The 20,805-nt window shown below is 40.2% G+C and overlaps 1 long non-coding RNA gene across 1 annotated transcript in view; it reads left to right on the top strand.

Moving 5' to 3' along the window:
• Nucleotides 1–20,805, top strand: part of LOC142465432 (uncharacterized) — a 43,063-nt gene that overhangs the window by 11,459 nt on the left and 10,799 nt on the right. Inside the window, exons 3-4 of the long non-coding RNA XR_012787881.1 lie at nucleotides 6,940–7,224; nucleotides 10,299–10,423. This is a non-coding gene — a long non-coding RNA (uncharacterized LOC142465432). The remainder of the gene's footprint in view (nucleotides 1–6,939; nucleotides 7,225–10,298; nucleotides 10,424–20,805) is intronic.

Genomic DNA, 20,805 nt, shown 5'->3' with positions numbered 1-20,805 from the left:
GCAGTGTATAGATGTGTTGAATCATCATAGGTCTTTTCTTCGAGTGTACCGTTAGATTGGAGAATATCCCTGCAGGTAATCAGAGCAATACAATGGACAATATCGCAAAGGCAATCATGTCACATTATCCATCACTAACCACAGCTACTTTCCCTAGGCCTTAACATGTGTTAGTCTGTTGCTTTGAAACATATCAGGAAGTCGTCAGAAAAAACGTGTTAACATGTTAATGTGGAATAGCAAAAGTCACAGGGAAGTGTGGTTAGTGGGAAATCCAATTTTTGGTGGTAATGTATTTTATATCGTTTTTGTGGATTGGAAACAGAGCAAGAAGTTAACCTTCCACGAGTTAGGACAGGTCTCATTTTATGCCCTGCAACCAGATTGTGTAACAAAGTTATTATCTGATTTGTTACTGTAACTACTATATGTAGCCTCAGAGAGTATCTCATGCAACAATTTATCAGCTGTCATGCAACAAAACACACATTCGTGGAGCTTGGTCCAACACGTGGCAGAGAGATCTTAAAACCACATTACATGTGACATGGACTGGTTAAAACGTTCCTTTCGAGATGAAGAATGCTACAGAACAGCCTGAGCTTTTAAAGCCCTCATACCAATAAAACATAATAATCAGAATGTCCTTCATGGAGCCAGACAGCAACTCTACTTATCACATAGCAGACCACCTTCGCCCATTCTGATGGGAAAAAGTGCGTCTGGGGAGTAGCAGATTTGTAGAAGAGAGTGGTAGAATGTGGTGTGAAAGATGGCAGGGTGACTGCCAGGCTGGGGCTGGGTATTCAACCAATCACAGTGACTGTACTTACTATTAAAGTGATGATGGTTCACCCTGGCTGTAATTTATTGGTTATTCTGAACCAGTGCAATGTAGTATTAGGTAACTCTCATCTTCTCCCTCTTCTTACTAATAAAATACCCTACAGAGAGTAATATTTTTGTAATGAATAGAAACTCCCACTACAATGCTTTGGTGACAGTCCATCATTTCTGTGGCGGTTGCATGGTACAGACTGAGATCTACTTTAGTTACATTGCTGTACAGACCTCCACTAAAGGGTTAATCAACTACCAATATGATCATATTCTCCCCGGTACATAGAAGTGATGTGTAGGGCTGAACTAGCAGTAATAGTGCCACCTACTGCCCCTATAGACTTCATATCAGCTCTTTTACTGTACATCTCAATGAAAATATTGAGTAAAACTCTGAATAGCCAAAGACAAGACTGTAAAAAAAAAAAAAAAGTAGTGTGGGAAAAGCGTATTAATTGCCTTTCTGGCACAGTAATTTCATGGGTAAGTAAAGCAGGCATTGATTTCTAACCATTTAAAATCCCACTTGTCTCTGCACATCTGCTATTGCCGTTTCTTCATTTCTTACATGCTTTAAAAAAAACAAAAAAACATTGGAATTGTTGAAGTGTTAGAAGGCGGCTTGTGCAGATCTCTGGGGCAGGCGAGTTCTTTCTGTCTCTACAGATGGAATGATATTGTCAGCTTCATTAAGGATATAATAATAATGTATGGTTATTGACGGGAGTATCATAAATAACATGAATAAAAAAAGGAATCGCAGGAAGAAGAAAAGGGGGTTAATATTCGTTGCCGTGATGTGCCGTGTAAATTGTTTGGGGGGTGGGAGGGGGTCTAACAGTATGGATATTTGCAAAGTAATTTTATTGTATGGTAGACTCAATTACAGCATGTTGCTTACAGAGAGGTACTTTTAGGATTTTAACCATATACGCAGCACTTTACAGTGAGAGCATACAGATAATTTTAAATACAGGGTGTTTTATATATACACACACACACATATATATATATATATATATATATATATATATATATATATATATATATATATATATATACACACAGTGGTCGACAAATCACCCAAAAATCTACTCGCCGGACAAAAAATTCTACTCGCCACCTAGTACCACACGTGTGCTGCTTGGGCCAATAGGAGCTCGCCACAATGTTAAATCCACTCGCCCGGGGCGAGCAAATGTATAGGTTTGTCGAACACTGTATATATATTTAATACACATACAGAGAAGATGGAAACTGGTGCCCCAGGACTTTAGAAAAAATTAATGAAGTTGAGAAAGGATCCCGTTGTGAGAGCCAAAACGTTGATAGTTTTGTAATAAACTGTATTAATTTTTTCTAAAGTCCTGGAGTGCCAGCTTCCATCTTCTCTGTATTCCAGTCCCCAGCGGCTTGCGAGACACTGCTTTCAGTGGTATATATATATATATATATATCAAGGTCGAAACAGCTGTCTGTGGGTGGTTTTCTGGGTATGCACCTTAATCCTGGCTGTGCTCAAAGCTGTGACCATGCAGCAAGCTTAAGCCTATAGGGAACCATGTTAAAAATGGTTTTTGAGGCAAAAAGTGACACTGTGTGCTCATTTGCATGTCATTTCCCAGAATCCCTTGCTGCAGTGGAAGTGCTGTATGCTGGGTGATGATGGGGAAAGGCGGGGTTGCAGACCTGCCTAAGACATGCAGATGAGCATACAGTTGTATTTGCATATTTGCTTTCCTGTGGAGGGTTTTTGTCACTTTTTTTACTCACCATAACTTAACTCAGTATTATGGTATATATATATATATATATATATATATATATATATATATATATATATATATATATATATATATAGTGCATAAATAAATACAGTGCATATATATACATAGTGCATAATCTGCACTGCAGATTATGATGCTGCCTTATAAATAAACAATAATATACATATAATTGTTTATATATAAGGCAGCATCATAATCTGCAGTGCGGTACTATGGGAAAACAGAATGACACAAATTACATAAACAGAATGGCATAACAAATAAGAACAAACAAACAGATACAAAATGTACTGAGGGCCCTGCTCTTGAGAGTTTACACAATCTAGAGCAGGAGTGTGCAATTTTTTTCCTACGCCTCCCCTGCTCGACACTGCGGGTTCATGTGATGTCATGTTGCCATGGCAATGCAATGTCTGGTGACCCCGCCGCCGGGTTACCATGCTGACGCGTCGCTGGAAGCCAAGGTAAGTTAGTTACAGAGGCCTTGCGCGGTCCCCCAGCCTTAAATTTAAATGCCTTGGGGGAGAGCGCCGGACCTCTGTAAGTGCTGCACCCCCAACAGAAAATCTCGCGCCCCCCCCAGTTTGCGCACCCCTGATCTAGAGTATGGATTGTATGGATATAATATCAGTCACACAGATACAATTTATATTATAAGACAAGCTTTCGAGAGTCCTCTCTGTTCCTCAGGTCAAGCAATTGCTTGACCTGAGGAAGAGTGAAAACTCTGAAAACTCTTGAAAGCTTGTCTTATAATATCAATTATTAGTTCAAATAATAAAGGACTGAAGTACTCATTTACTTTGCACTGTCGCAACTAGACTAACACAGATATTTTGCTATTTCTACTATATATATATACACACACACACACACACAATTAACCCAGGCTGGCTGAAACTCTGTGATAAGCTCATAGGGGGTTCATGACAATATAGACTTGATGCAAAAGACGACCCTTTGTGCTCATTTACATGTCATTTCCCAGAATCCCTTGCTGCAGTAGAAGCGCTGTATGCTAGGAGATAGCGGTAAAAATCAGGGTTGAAGACCTGTCTGAGACATGTGAATGAGTGATTCTTTTCATTATATATATACAAATATATATATATATATATATATATATATATATATATATATATATACATACACATGGATACAAATCAGGAATAAGTGCATTCTAGGATACAATTAAAGGAACTCCATGCCCCAGAGAGCTTACAATCTATGATGATTAAATGACCATAATCAGTATTTTGATTGATGTTAGGTGAGTCACCATTTAAATAATACTTTAAACGTATGCTGCACAAAGAAGGATTCGCCTTGCATCCTCCAGTCACCAGTCCAAGCGGCACTGGATTGAAAGAGCATAGCAGCTGCATTTTGTATCCCAAAGCTGCTCCGTGGTGTAACCACACAGTGATCTGTAAATAAGCCCCAATGTTTATGGATATTCTATTTTTGAAAGCTTTCGGAGATTTGCTAATGCCATTAAAAACATTCGCCATTCTTTCGCTCGTGAATCCTCTGCGGATAGAGAAAGAATTTGTTACCGTGGCAAGATAGTCTACAGTTCCTAGTAATGAGCTGTGAATGTATGTGATTCATCCTGCAGACGAGGACTGATTCCCCAGCCCTTTCTTTCGTTTGGAACTCTCACGCAGCCATTCAAGCTGCGCAGAAAGCAGTGGTCACTGGGGCATTTGTCTGTGGTGGTCTTCACTGTATACAAAACTGTATTTATTTTATGAACCCCATCACTGACAGAGGGGGCAAGCAACACAGTGTGCTTAAGGCCCCTGTGGTACAGAAGGAGTCGCTCAGTGAGTATAGACACTGACTCTGTAAACAACATGAGTTTGAAGCTGGATCAATTCCCGGTGTCAGCTCCTTGAGACTTTGGGCAAGTCCCTTTAACCTCCCTGTGCCTCAAGCACCAAAATTGTAGATTGTAAGCTCATCCGGGCAGGGACTGTGTCTGTAACATTCCTATGTGCTGTGTACCGCGCGCTATACTGTAATTGTGGAGAAAAGTGCTATATGAAATACAATTATTATTATTATTATTATAAGAACATTGGGCTCCAGTTCTCTTTGCACTGTCCTAGAATCATTTATATATTAGAAACTCATCGATCTAAGTGTTGCAGTTGGGATAGTATATGTGGAGCGGAAAAGTCATAAAGATAGTTCCAATGGCATTTTACGAGGAATACATGACTATGACAATATGCCCCCCCCCCCCCCCTTAAACCTATTTTGCGTTGCTTCAGCAACGTATAGAAAATATTTGAGAAATTCTACCCCAAATGCCAATGGCTTGAACTACGTGATAAATGAAAGCACAGTATTAGGTTACTATGCAAATCACTAAGGGCTCCATTATACGCCTTCACCATAACAGCTTTGTTATTGGTGTGAATGACAGAGAACAGACTATATACAAAAGTTCTATAAACTCGGTCTACACAGTTGTTCAGAAATGTTCTGTCACTCTTCTTGGTTTGACATGAAATATTAAACACTGTTTAACAAAGCCATGCTATTGAACACAGATGTTCTCTATCATTTTCCGATTGTTCGAGTCAATTTAAGATTACATATATATTTTTTATATACATGCTCGTAAAACATATCTACGGTGACATTAATGATTTCAAAATATACCACGTTCAATTATTAGCTTACATGGCCAAACATACTATTCAATTTTCACAAAACGTATTTCTCCTTAAAAGGTTAAAATTCCTGCGCATAAATCTAATTTTCGGATGCCAGTAAAGGCAGCAGCGCCACCTTCTGGTTCGTTGGGAAATGATTGTGCTCCACTCACGGAATTCACTGCTTGTTACTAGATTGGGATGGAGTAACTAGTACATAGTTCACTCTATGCAAGAGGAGCTTGCAATTTATTCTCTTGGCTGAATAGGTCATGTATCTAAGTCAGGACTCATAACGTGACGTTACCTGAAACAAGAACGGAACGTTATTGTTCCCGAGGTTAACAAGTGTCTTCACAGATAATTATATGCAAAAACAAAGGCTATTCCAATAATAATATTATTATTATTAATAATAATAATAATAATAATAACTTTATTTCATATGGCGCTTTTCTCCTAATGGGGCATATTTTATATCTCATTAGCATAGGCTCAATGCAATGTCATTGTATCTGCTGATAAAGTGTTGTTATACGCCTGTACTGGCACAACTCCAATCTAGGGGTGTGCAAAGTTTTCTCCCTGTGCCCCTCTGCCTGCTCTCCTCCTCTGCTCATGCCCCCCTCCTCAGCTCCGGTGTCAAATGACGTGGCGGGGTCATGTGACATCACGTTGCCATGGCAACGCAACGTCACATGACCACCCTCGGCGTCATTTGATGCCTGGTTCCCATGGTTGACGCGTCGCCAAAGACCAGGTAGTAGAAGTTACAAAGGCCTTGCGCGGTCCCCCGGCATTTAATTTAAATGCCTTTTGGGAGAGTGCGGGACCGCTGTAACCGTGGCGCCCCCCTGGAAAATCTCAGGGGGGGGGGGGCAGTTCACGCATCCCTGCTCCTATCCATACCCTGAAATAAGTGGTTAACTAAATTTGAGGACGAGACGGGAGGGAAATATCGCCATGTCAGTTAACTCATACTTAGCTGTGGCGTTACACCCATCCCGAACCCTGTAAAAGTCCTGTTTCAGGGCTATGCAACTTTTCTGTAGGATCTAACTAACATAATACTAAGTCCTCTACTTAACTTTAACGAAATTCTGCGGCTATGCAGTGTTAGGGTAATGTCTCATTCGCAAGTAATTTCCATGTTATTATCACGAACGTCAAAGTTAACACTGGACTCTTTATGGGAGAAAACATAAGCTTACCGTTGTATCTTCCAAGGACGATAAAATAACATTAAGCCAATGTCACATTGTGTCTTACACCTTTTCCACAAGGTGCTATGAAAACCACATTCCCAAGCCAACGCATTTCATTTGACCATAACCTTAGTATGAAGCTCAGTGGACATTACAGATATGTGTTGTAGGTCCCCCACTCCCCAAGAACTTTTTTTTTCATTCATGATATTCACTTAACTGGAAAACTTGATAAGAATAGTTAACCGCGATTGACTGAATTCTGTTAAAAATCACTAACGCCAACCGCTGGTTAGCGAGTAACCCCAATGGCATATTAAATTAATAGGTCAACGCTTATTAAAGTAGACAAAACAAGCCTCTACTAATATATTTCACTGTTACATTGTTCATTTGTGCTATGTATAATTCATTGGCAGTGATAACTGTTTTTCTTCTTTCAAGCAACAGCCACAATATAGAAAACAGAAGGGTCACTCCGCGATGGTGATGTCTTAATGGAATAATAGCCGTCTGCCTAAGGGACTCTGCACCCCCTGAAAACGTGAGCTCCTGGAAGGGAGCCCACAGATTAGAAAAGACAACAGGCAGAACGGCGCATTGAGTGGCAAGTAATATATTATTCACCTCCTGACGAAGCACTACGTGCGAAACACGTAGAGGTTACGTGGACCTGTGTCCCTGCCGAGGTTGTTTTTGGAGAGCACGGGTATCCCTGCTGTTTTAAAAGTGAGTATATCGGGTCCGGACCCTATTGTTATACCAGCAGTGAGATTACTTTCCCCTCCACCTCCTCTCTGTTTTTTGTTTTAATATTTTCATATTGCCATTCTTTGATTTGTGTACCATTGTTATTATTCCCTTATTGCCTCACCCCCAGCTCAGTGCGCCATTCTGCCTGTTGTCTTTCAGCAATATAGAAGTTATATTCACAGTATAGAAGTTATATTCTCAATATATAAGTTATATTCGCAATATACAAGTTATATTCACAAAATACAAGTTATATTCACAAAATACAAGTTATATTCACGACATACAAGTTACAAAAAAGTCATGCTTTTTATATGCATGTTAGATATCTTAACAACGATGTTATAGAATGATATTGTTAATATAAAGACACTGCCACAATTGTAACTACAAGCACAGCGCTATTCAGAAATATTTTAGTTACAAAATATCTTTAAATTCGGATGGCCACTTTCACCGATGTTTTGCTTTTGGTTCTCAAAAATGTTTTTGTTTTGACAGTAATCAATTGGTTTCTGATTTGGATTTTATAAAAAGAAAATTGGGGGGAAAAACTAAAAATAAGTAGAAATGTTTTCATTTTTTTCCCCAAAATGCGATCTTTTGTGCACAAGTTCGTGAGTTTTTTGTTTGCGAATCCATACCTTGGTTTAAATTATTTTAAATAAATAAAGACAACAAACAAAACAAGACCACTTCAAAGATTAGCCTTTCCTCGAGTTTCACGTAGATTTGAAAATTCATTTCAAAGTTCGACTCAGACAGCCGAAGAACTTCGATGTTCAAGTTTTCAACTCGTGAACCCGCCTAGTCCTATTTTTACAACAAAAAAAACAAAGAAGCCCAGAGCTACATCCAATATGACAAAAATACACAGGGAAATACCTATATATCTCTTGAAAAATTGTCATTTAGTTAAACCCTTTGGCCAAAGCATTTTAAGCCTGAGAGCCACATTTGGCATGACCAAATATCGCAGGTCCTATTTTTACCCCAATACATCGTTTTACAAAACATATTTGTGCATTTCTCAAAGACGTTTTATGGTACAAACAAGACATATTACTTTTGTGGACTGCAACAAACATAGTGAGAAGGTAACGCTGATACCTCTTGTAAGAACGTATAACCTTATTATTCAGGAAACACAGTAACTTGGACCCTGTGGCTTGGAGCAAGTACAACTGACCTTCAATTGACCTGTGAATACAGCAGATTTACTTATATATTTCAACATCTCTTCTGGGTCTTGGGACTGGTTTTTGGGTGATTGCAAGAGGTGGCACCACAGAATATGAAGAAATGGTTTTAGAAACAGCAAAATATACACATGATTCAGCACAAAGCGTATTGATGAAAGAGAAGTGCTTAACAACACTATCCTTCTATGGACAACTTGCATTATATGCATTTTATAATTTTTTACCAAATTTGAAGAATATTGCTGGACCGCTGCATGTAAAAAAAATTGATTAAAATGTTGTAACACTGCTATATAATTCACAGAAAGGTTCACCACAGGAAAATAATGTTTATAATTTTACTGACATTTGCATTGTTTTAAAATAACAACAACAAAAAATGAAACAATTTAGGAAAAAAAACATTACTAGTTAAGCATCAACACATAATTAATGTAAAAAAGAAAAAGTTTTCATGGAACATGGAAAGTCTAGATTATACTATTAATTATTTTGAAACCCATCCGATTCTTTGTGTACAGTATTTATTTACATAATACTGTAGTAATGATACCTATTTGCTTCATGGCACCAGTGTTATAGTTAAAGATTCCTTTTATACTCACTCTGTAGGGATAACATCTTTAGGCATTAGAAATTAGTGTTGCACAAATGTAGAAAGGATAACGAGGGAAATACATTGTAATGCTCCTAAACTATTTTGCACTGTAGACACTATGACAAGTGTTCCTTTCTTTGCTAATGACAAATGTGTTTTCTTGTGACATGTTTATCATTGGACAGATAAGCAATGTTACAAATTGTGCCCTTGGTTCATGATAAACTGCTCCGCTCATCGGCTTGGGAATCATAATGGCTCAATTTAGCAAAAATAAGAAGCAAAGAAGATCAAATCTTTAAGAGAAAACAGGAAAACAGGAAGTATGAATAATTATAATAATACAGATTCATGCCTCCCTTACATTTTATATTTATTTTGTGGATAATGGGAAACATGTTTTTTTTTTTTTGGCTACAGATTGTTTTAAAAAATTATTTATTTATTTTTGCTGAAAAAGCTATGTATTAATACGGCATGCATAACTTATCCATGTAAGCACGCACAAGAAATCAAGAGTGATAAACTGTGAGTGCTCATTTGCATGTCATTACCCAGAATCCCTTGCTGCAGTGGAAGCACTGTATGCTAAGGCTGCGGTCCCAGTAATGTCTGTGACACGCGCACCCGGCGGGGGGGGGGGGGGGCGGCGCGTGCACAGCGCTAACCGCGATCTGCGGTCTGACAGGGAGAGAGGGAGCTTGCGATGGGAGGGGGCGTGGTCGGGGATTTGTGGGGGCGTGGCCATTACATCACGCGGCTAGTTCGTCCTCATTGGGTGAACCGCCGGTGGGGGCGTGGCCACGCCTCCGTCGCAGAGTTTGAACTCAATTTCATTGAGTTGAAAAAAACCCTGCAGTACGGCGCGGCTGCACCTTCAGCGGGATGGTGCGTACGGGGCCCTCCCCCATTGAGGGGCGCTGCTTACACGCACAGCGCACGCCGAGCCGTGCGCTGTGGCAGTGACTGGGACCGCAGCCTAAGAGCTAATGGGGAAAGACAAGGCTGCAGACCTGTCTGAGACAGGCAAATGTACCCACAAGTGGTATTTTTACTTTATTTATTTATTTTTACAAAGTTTCACATAATTTGTTCACTGACCTTTTTATTTCATTTTGCATTAGAAAGGATACCATATTTTTACCCAGTGAAAGTCTATGGGAAGTGTTGTGCATTTTAAACATTTCTGAAAAAATATTTAACAGCCAACTCATGTATACATAATAAATATAATATTTTTCCTTATATAGCACCAACAGAGCGAGCGGCGCTGTACAGAGAATTTTTGCAGCCAACCTTGGCCTGCAGAGCTCACAACAACCTAACCTTGGTGTTAATGGCTCCGGGAGATAATGCAACTTACCCAAGGCCACAGGTTAGTGATAGGGGGGGATCATGAACCCACTTCAAAGGCAGTGACATACAACTGAGCTAATCCTTCAGAATATGTACCCAATAAGCAGAGAAAATATTCTCCCGTGCGGTTGATCAGTATCCTGTAAAGCTCTTTTTAGCTGCAGTATGGTCCCGTGGCGCGTTGCAGCCTGCGCTGGCAGTGAACGGGTTAATTGTGACCGTGTTGCATGCTTTGCTGTGAAGGAGAATGAATGTGTATGTTGGAGCTGGCTTGCAGAGCATTGTTTAACTGTGCAGTCAGATAACAGAACAGAGCACCCTGGGGTTACCCCCCCCCCCCACCCCACCCTCCAGAATTGTGCTTTCTATCCTTTTGCTGGTTTAGCAATATCTGGCATCTTCCACAGCGGTAAAATAAACACACATCTTGCCAGAGTGTGGCACAGGTCTATGGTTTCTAATAACATTTTAGCAGCCTGAGCGATGTCAGACAATGTACATGATTCTTTGCTTTAAATATATAACATAGCAATTTTTGACAATTTAGGGCCATTTTTTATTAGGGTTTTCTTCCCATTTAATTTATTTCCAATAAATCTTTCAACAAATGAACACAGTTCTGAACAAGAAGGCACATGTTTTCTATCTTAGGTATATTTCTCACACCTAGGACAGGCGCACAACAGAAGCAGCTACACAGGTTATATGATGTGTGTCAAATGTAACACAAACAATTATAGCGCTCAACCACGCCACTTGGCATTCTAATATGAATGGGTTATCTTTACTCTAGCTCCAATGTGATAGAAATCTTAACCTAGCACCTTATTTATTTAAAATCACTTAAATCTTGTCATTGTTAAATCTGGAGCTCCATGTAACAGTAGAAACCCAGAGTATAACTTTGTCAATGTTCTCCAAACCGGTGAATCAAACTCCAATGGGATTGTTCAACTTTAGAGGCTGATGGTGCAAGACTTATACTGATGTATTAGGCTGCGGCCACGCTGCCACTGAAGGCGCTCATGCTTGAGAGCGGTGACGTCACCAGCTCTCCAAGCATGAGTGCCAGGTGTCCTGGCTATTTCGCAAGCGGGGGCGGGGACGGGGGCGTTGCGGGCAAGTTGAGCACGCTTGAAAGACAATCTTTTTTGTTTACTCAAGCGCCAAGCTTGGGTAAGCGCGTGCGCGCCCCGCGTGAGCAGGGACGGGACAATTTGAATTGCCGAAACAAAACTCGGCAAGCGCCGTGTGCTCAGTGCTAGCGTGGCCGCTGCCTTGGGCTGCGGAAACGCTGCCGCTGAGCGCGCTCATGCTTGAGAGCGGTGACGTCACCAGCTCTCCAAGCATGAGCGCAGGCTGTCCTGCATAATTTTGCAAGCACGAGCAGGGGTGGGGGTGGTCATTGGCTGGATTGGGGCTATTTCTGTGTGTATTTTCTCATAGCACAGAACTGATTTTTTTTTTTTTTTTAAATACATATGAAGGATATTGCTTGGTCTGCAGCTTTAACTGGCCCAGGACTCCAAGATGCCTTGGTAGTTCATTTCCCACAACATTTAGCAAGGGACACCCACTCTTTATCTGTTTTCTGGTCAGCAGATATGAAGACCCTTCTTTTTATCATGGGAGATGTGTGAACCAGCCCTAGTTCGCCCTGGGAAAGTTCCTGCACATTTTTAAATAAATGTATAAATTTGGGGAATGTTGGAGCAATGGGTATCTTTTGATTAGCACATGTAAGAATGAGTCCCTCTCAATTTAATTGTATGATTATTAAGCCCCAAGCCTCTAAAATGCCCCTCCACTCAATATCCGACTAGCACACTCTCTATCCACCTTTAAGACCTATTTTAAAACCCACCTCCTAACGAAGCATATGTGTAGCTCCACTGGCTGATACTATACATCTCATACATCGACCTTGGCCTCCTGCAGACGCACTTAACAGAACACCCTCCTACTGTCTGTGCACAAAAAATAATCACAGTAAGCTTTCCAGCATTTTTGAAAGACTGAATTAATATACGACTGTTGGAATAAGCCATATATTTTGCATTGTTACACATGTTTCTTATAATCACAAAGGCTTTCTTGACTTCCTTCACCTCCCTTTGTGATACTTGATCCCAATTGGTTACGTAACATGTCAGATTATAAAGGTAAGTTTTAATGCTCTTTGATTCTAAAATATGCATGTTAGAAAGGTTTACATTATTTCATTTTAAAGGTTGTGAATGTCTCGCTTTGCTTCACAAGTAATAGTCAAATGGCTTATGCGAAAAACATTGACGAAATTCCCTTTAAATGCAAAATTTCTAGGTCAAAAAAGTAACTCAATAATATTTATCTTGGGTACTAAGTTGATCTGTTCTATCAATAAATATGTCTATGGCTGTAGTGTCTACAAGTATCAGGGTGCAGTTAAGGTCATGTCCAGAGACAAAGCATACTAAGACGGGTTGAGAAAATATTATTTAAAGTATTTCCATGTAAAAACTGTTAAGACAGAGATGTATAACCGTAAAAGTGTGTCCAGCCCAAAGTGGTGGATGCTCATTCAGACTCCAGTGAAGCACACATCAATAACCCAGTATTGCAGCCATACAGCATTTTCATAGGGAATATTATCCCCAGGTGATGTCTAGGAGAACCAGAATTGTGACTATATTTGCACTTTGAAACTTATCAATGGCCTTCTCACTGATACAATGCTTTTATTCCATGTTTAACATACTGTATGTCTTCATAAATTTGATTTCTAGCATTTCCATGGTGGCACAGATAGAGCAAGAGGGTAGCCGAGCACACCAGCCACAAGATGCAAAAAGATAATTTTAGTGACTGAACACAGTCATAGAACATCCAGGGTAGCAGAATAATGAAGCCCATGTATTATGCATACCACTTCTTTTTGTATCCTTTCCTTTGTGGTTGCATTTTGCTGTTGTTGTGGTAAGCACCCCCCAATTAAAGCAAACTATGAGTTTGGCACCTTAGTAACTAATCTGAGCACGATACATTAATAATTTCTGTGCTTAAGCATGTTGATTCTTAGCCCATCTTACAATGAAGTGATGAATATCCCAGTCAGGGTGATCCTGTGCTAGTTATTTTAATGAAGTCTTTGTTTCCATCATGTTTTGCGGTACGCTCCAAGCAACAATACACAAGCCCATATTTCATGACCATTTATTCAAACATTAGGTCATATTGCAATCATTACCTTGTCCTCAGTGGCATTCTTGCAACAATTACATAAAGTTCGACAAAAGTCTAACAATGAAAAGCTAAAATAATTTGTAGCAATCATCGTGCCGTTTCCACTCACACCAAGTTATTTTAATGGTGGTTTCAGGGGGAGGTGTAGCTTTTTAATTACCTGTTTCCGGTGGACTGGGCGCCCACAGGTGAGGAGGCTTCATCTCTGAGTATACCTGTAGGAATTGCTCCATGTATAACACCAACAATCTAGCACATCAGTGATTTCTTATTCTATGTGTGCAAGATGAAGGAACTTCATGGTCAGATAGGATTAGGAAATTTTGGGGGGTTACATGAAGCATCAGAAGTGATTACATATCTTTACAAAATCTAGACATTTTCTGCTTTAGTTGTGTTCACCAATAGTGTCCCAAATAACGTCTCCTTTTCTTTTTCTACTGGCTCTCTACATGATTGTAAATAAAAAGCTTCAAGTCATCAAATACAATGCTGAGCGAGTCTTTCTAACTTACATTGTGTTTCCGGGTACTCTTCCAAATGTCCACCATGATCTTCTGGAGATCTCCACCACCCTTCCTTTCCTGCTTCAGAGGCTTTGCTCAAACTACATCCCCTCTGCAAATATTTCAAGAATAATTTATATTGATATATTAATATGGAGTCAGAGAATATATTTGGCTGTGTGAGCTCAATCCCCACTAGGTGGTATTTTCTTGACGGGTCCCTCTGTAATCATTCAGAAGTACTAAGGCAATCCCATTGAGCATTGTGTATCTTGGAATCGCCACTCTTAAGAATTTATACGTTGTGGGCCACCTACTGTTTTAAGTAGAGTAAATATCCAGTAATAGATTTTCTTAAATCCAATGACATGCCATGAAACAAGACACATTTTAACATACTTTGCAGTTGATAGATGTTAAATCCTTCTTAATCAACCTCATTTCACATGTGAAACGGCAATCAATCTTACTGGATCACCTCCCACATTTAATGTTTCCGAAGTTTCGGTGTATCCTTGTGTCAGTGCATGGTTTTCTAGGAATGGGCTGAAGGAATGACCAAAATGAACAACAGATGTTGAAAAACATCATGAGATAAGCTTTCATTTTTAAGAAATGTGATTCTAACGAAGGAGACAGGTACAGATTTTCAAAGCATCCTGCAGGACGTGACTGCTTATAGAGATGCATTTTACCTTTTTACTGCTTGATATGCAATCAATTGAAAGGTGAAGGCTGATTGTAGTAGTTTAGATTGCCATTTGACTTTGATTAGGAACTCACTCGATACAAGTACATTGATGATGTCCTGATTTTTTGGAGACAAATCTGACTATTTCCTGCTGCCATCCCAGCATAAAATCTATATTTACACTGTGAATAGAAGCAGGCAGTACACACTAGCTTGGTTATGGCGTACATGAACATATTTTATTCCTAATTACATTTAAAATGGAATCCTACTAAAATAAAAAATTACTTTTTTAATAAATAATATATACATATATATATATATATATATATATATATATATATATATATATATATATATATATATGTGTGTGTGTGTGCGTATAATATGTATATGTATTTGTGCATATACAGCTGAACCCCATTATAATGCAGTACTCGGGGTCCACATAATGAGACCGCGTTATAACCTGGATCGCATTAAAACAAAATGGCCGCCACGATCAGGGGTTTCCGCGAGGATTAACCCGCATCTGCAGCTCTCTCCCTGCTTCATCTGCTTTGGGCTAGTGTGTGTTTTGTTTTGTTTAAATAGTGCTCTTGTTGCCTGTCCTTTCCCCTATGGCTTTTGACACCCAAAGACTACATCCCCCAGCATGCTCGCTGCCTGACAAAGCCTCGTGATTTGTTATTAAAGTTTGCCCCCAAAAAAACATTTTATATACAACAAGGATAACAGTATTTGCAGTAATATAGTCCTGGGGTAGCTATCCCAATAGAACCTAGGATGCCCGGGCACCTGTAACGCTGTGTCAAGCAAGCAACCCCTCCCAGCACGTGTGTGAGGGCAGTACTACCCTCTCCCTTGCGTTGGTGCACAATACCTTCCTGGCTTAAGGTCCAACCAGGCCACACTTCCAAGCAATCAGGGTCCCATGCTGCGGGGTCTCCAACAACAAGCCCCTCACACCTTAATGTCCGGATGATGGCTGATACTCAGGCTGCTGGGGGAAGCCTCCCTCTGCGATCCAGTCTGCTCCGCTGTGTTCCTTAGCCACCGGGAGCTACCTATGGATAGGGTCAACCCTGCAACCATTCTAATGTGAAGGAAAACTACCTGGGATCGAGGGTTAGGCTTTGGGCCTAGTCCGAGAGCTTGGCAGGCTCCCCGGACACTACCTTCCACCTCCCTGGTTCTGGATTCTCTGCCAAGGTCACACTTGTACCACAGAGGAAATCCTGTAAGTCCCTGCCTCTTCTTTCCGGCCACACCAATGCCAAGATGGCCACCACTCATACGCTTTGAACAGTCTGAAGGGCCATGCCAACAATAACATGGCCGATGCAATACTGCTGCTTCTCCTTACTACGGAGCTGTTCTCTCCCCCGAAGAGTTAAGAAGGAGGATCTCTGCTACATATATATAAAATAATCTTCAGCCCTCGTCTAACCACTGCTGGATGAAGGCCCACCAATGATCTTCCAGGAACTGCGGTTACATGCCTCTCCACGTTGCTCCAACGCAGTTTCTGATTTTGTCTTCCCATCTTAATCTTGGTCATCATCTTGGTCTCTAAATTTCCCTTGGAATTCAGTCGAGTACACTCTTTGTTCTTTCAATATTTCCGACCAACTGCTATTTTAATTTCTTCACCCTTGTGATGGTGTCACAGACTTTTCTTTGGTTTCAAAGCCATTCATTCTTTTTCTTGTCTCTGGGGAATACCCAGCATGCATCTCTCCAGGAATTAAGGTGATACACTTCAAGTGCAAATAACACTTTTTACTAAAGTTATGTGACTATAAACAGCATAAGTGAAACTATTAAAAATATAGTGAGAAACACAGTGAAATTAACCACAAACGAATTATAAACCATTTAAGCGTAGGGAATAGTGCACATCCCATGAAAATACCATTCCCAATTGTTTTTGGGACTACACAAGCAGAGGATACAGAGCGCAAATATTCCCCGCCATGGAACGCCGTGAGACTTGGGACAGCCCCGGGTGGAGACATCTTCAACGCTCACTTCTTACATTCCGTAAGCGGCGTTTCTTCCGAAGTGGTGTCGCTTTTCTGTTCGGAGAAGGAGCGTGACGAGGTGTTCGTGCGTCTGGCGTCGCTCCTGGAACCAGGGGATCCCACCACTTGTTTTAAACCAATGCTTCTGAGCGTATCACTGTCACTGATTCTGTATTTACCCAGTAAAGACATATCTGCACTGTGTTTTGTTCTGTCTCATCTTTTTGAGTGGAGAACTTGCAGTCTGTGCTTGGCCACAGTCCTCTCCAGTAATTATGTAGTTAAAATTATATTACATGCAAAAAAAAATGAAGATACAAACCCTAATAAATATAGTGGGAAAAACCAAGAAATTAAGTAATGTGTCTTTTTTCCTAAATGATCAAATGTATGCTTCTTCTGCCATTTACATGTTAATATACGTTTCACTTGGTAATGCAACGGTAGTCAAAAGAAAGTAGCAGAAAAAGAAACATCCGTCTCTTTTTGAGAGAAATGTGATTTAGCAGCTCGCTGATCTACTTACGTTTTTCCATCTAGCCTACGTGTATATTTTATCTGCAATGATTTTAACATTTATTGACTTGTAAGTGAACGGTGTAGAAAGAACTGAAAAATTGTATAATGATCATTTCTTTGTCCTTTTACAAATAAACATTTCACTGTAGTTTTGTGCACAGAGGCGGACGTAGGGCAAGGTGAGTGGGGCACTTTCTCCAAGCTCTGAGATCGCCGTTCCGTGCGATCTGACCCGTTAGCATCATATGCTTCAATGGGGCTTCCAGGTCAGATCGCACAGAACGGCGATCTCGAAGCTTTGAGAATATGCCTCTTTGAATTTCAACCCTCAGTTTGGGGGAGAGGGGAACACAGTTGGTAGACCTTGCTCCGGGCACAAAAATACCTAGTTCAGCCTCTGTTTGTGCTTGTTTCAATTTTTACAGCCAAAAATGGGGGTAACTTGCAGTGAATCTTATTAAGAAATTCTTACTTTAACTTCACCTGTTGTTTATTAAGCACTGAAATTAGCTGGTTTATATTTCAAAAGGAGCAGTTTCCCCTACTTCATATTTCTTTTATCTCTGCCGGTCCACTGACCACTACACCTACCTGCTGCTGGCCTCTGACCTTCCACTGACCACTGTACCTGCTTGCTGCTGGCCTCTGACCTACCATTGACCACTGTACCTGCCTGCTGCCAGCACCTGACCTCCCACTGACCATCGTACCTGCCTGCTGCCGGCCTCTGACCTCCCACTGACAACCGTACCTGCCTGCAGCCAGCCTCTGACCATGGCCACCTGCCTGCTGCCGGCCTCTGAGCTCTGCCTGCCCACTGACTCCCGTATCTGCCTGCTGACTTTTACTAACTTGCTTATCCACTGACCATCACCACCGGCCTACTAGTCTGTCCCAGCTACTGGACTCCGGCCCCGCAGTCGCTTCCTCTTTGACATACCCTCTCTGGAGACCCCCTGGTTCTGAGCTGCTTAATGGGGAATGTACCGCCAGTACTGCCCTTTCCAGGGGTGACCAGCTCCAGTCAGCAAGGGCCACCAACAGGCTAGTTATTAGGGATATCCCTGCTTCAGCACAGGTGGCTCAATCCGCAAACAGAAAGAACAATAGGGACCTATTTAATGAATAGGTCCTATAGTGCAATAGCAAAGTAAGAATGAATAACACCGAGAAACAGTTCTTCTTTGTAACTCTTTTCATTTGCCCAGTTCATCAATCCAAAGGTGCGAAAGAATTTAATGAGTTTAATTACTTCAGTCCTTACCCAGCAGTGTAAAAAGAAAAAAAAGGATTTGTTCTTCTACTTCTACGTCTTCATCTCTCTCCGTCCATAACTTTCTTCACTCAGTCAATCAGCTAGTGCAATTCTTTTGCAACTACTGTACATCACGCATGCTTCTCGTCGCTTAAAACACACACACACACACACACACACGCACACGCACACGCACACGCACACGCACACGCACACGCACATGCACATGCACATGCACACGCACACGCACACACACACACACACACACACACACACCGTATATAAAGAAAAAAGGCCAGAAAGGTCTAATTATCTGCACCAGACAAAATATATGCAAAAAAAGAGGGTGTTTATTGACTCATAACACACACAGGAGCCCGTGTGTTTTGGGTCAATAAACACCCTCTTTTTTGCATATATTTTGTCTGGTGCAGATAATTAGACCTTTCTGGCCTTTTCTTTAATTGGATATTTGTTTTCTATCTAGCACAGACACCCTCTGTAGGATACTTAACACTGAGGGTGCAGCCATTTCCTAAATGTGTGTGTGTGTGTATGTACAGTATATATATATATATATATATATATATATATATATATATATATATATATATATATATATATATATATATATATATATATATATATATATCACAACAGAAAGAAAAAATGGCGCCAACCTAAACCACTATATGAATAAACACATAAAATTATGAAAAAAAACCTATACTATACAAAGTGGAAAAAATTAATAATACATAAACAATACAAAATATATATATATAAATATATATTTAAAAATATGAATAAAAATATGAATAAAAATAACAGATGAAAAGTCCAGAAAAAGAAATGTATAAATAAAAAATATACAAATCCTAAAAAATGCTCCAATTGCTATCCAAAAGAGTCCCTGCAGCCCGGTTGAAGGGAACACCACTTCCTTGGAGATATCTATAGAAACACAGAAAAAACAGGCGCACTCATAGCGTAAAAGGTATAACAATAAATTTATGGAGTCAAGGATTTAAAAATGCACACTCACAAACACAGCTTAATAAAAAGCATTTTTGAGTAACACTCAGCCAGCCAGACGCAGGAACCCGGTAGCGGATAACATCAGTGTAGTGTCCGGTGTAGATACACTGCAGCAGCCTCTGTGAACGCCTCCGGAGCCCGGGGAGCACGAGGGACGCCGCCTTCCTCTCAATCCGGCGTCACACAGTGAGTTCTCAGCTCCAGGTAGCGCGAGAACTCGGTGACGTCAGTGGATTCGACCGGAAAAAGTTCCCATGAATGCAACGGGTGGACGGCTGAGATAAGTGCTTCCAAAGAAGCAATAAAATGCTATAGCAAGCCAGTGAGTGGAAAAATAGTAAAACTGGGCAGTACACCTCCACAAAACACTCTCTACGCGTTTCGTCTCAAAGAGACTTCATCATTGATCATTGATATATATATATATAAGAAAAATTAATAATAGGAACTCTGTTGCGTGCGTCATATATATCAAAATATAGCCAAACCAGAGTCCAATGAAGGAAGACACAGCACGGCACACTTTTTTTTGGTATATATTGTAGTCCAACAAAAAAAAAAAACATTTCAGTCCAACATGAACCTTCATCAAACCGCCCTAATGAAGGTTCCTTGATGGACCGAAACGTTGTTTTTTGTTGGACTACAATATACACTTTTTTTTACATTTATTCAACAGTGCGTTGTCTTCCTTCATTGGACTCTGGTTTGGGTGAAGCATTTACATATACTGTATGTGTGTGTGTGTGTGTGTGTGTATATATATACATATATATATTTTATATATATATATATATATATATATATATAAAATGTAAAATACTACAGAATATTGTAGAACAACTTTAGATTGACCTTTCAAAAGTAAAGAAAGTTTATATTTCATTTATAATTATTGCTGTTCTTAGGAAAACCCCTATGGTATATTTAGAAAACCTGATTAAAAGGACCCTGAGAATAATCAGGCATTTCATGCAGTTTCATGCAACGCTTTCACTTCAAATAAGGAGAAGGTTGAGGGAGGGAGACGCAAATATGTACCAGTTGTACAGTTTAACTGATTGTAGCAATATTGAACAGCAAATGGTGCAAAGGAGGATACACAGTACTGACCAATGCCCACATATCTGATTAAAATACAGTAAA

Source organism: Ascaphus truei, chromosome 14 (genome assembly GCF_040206685.1).
Source record: "Ascaphus truei isolate aAscTru1 chromosome 14, aAscTru1.hap1, whole genome shotgun sequence".
Taxonomy (NCBI): domain Eukaryota; kingdom Metazoa; phylum Chordata; class Amphibia; order Anura; family Ascaphidae; genus Ascaphus; species Ascaphus truei.
Note: the sequence above shows the minus strand (reverse complement) of the source record. Positions and strands in the feature narration are given on the sequence as shown.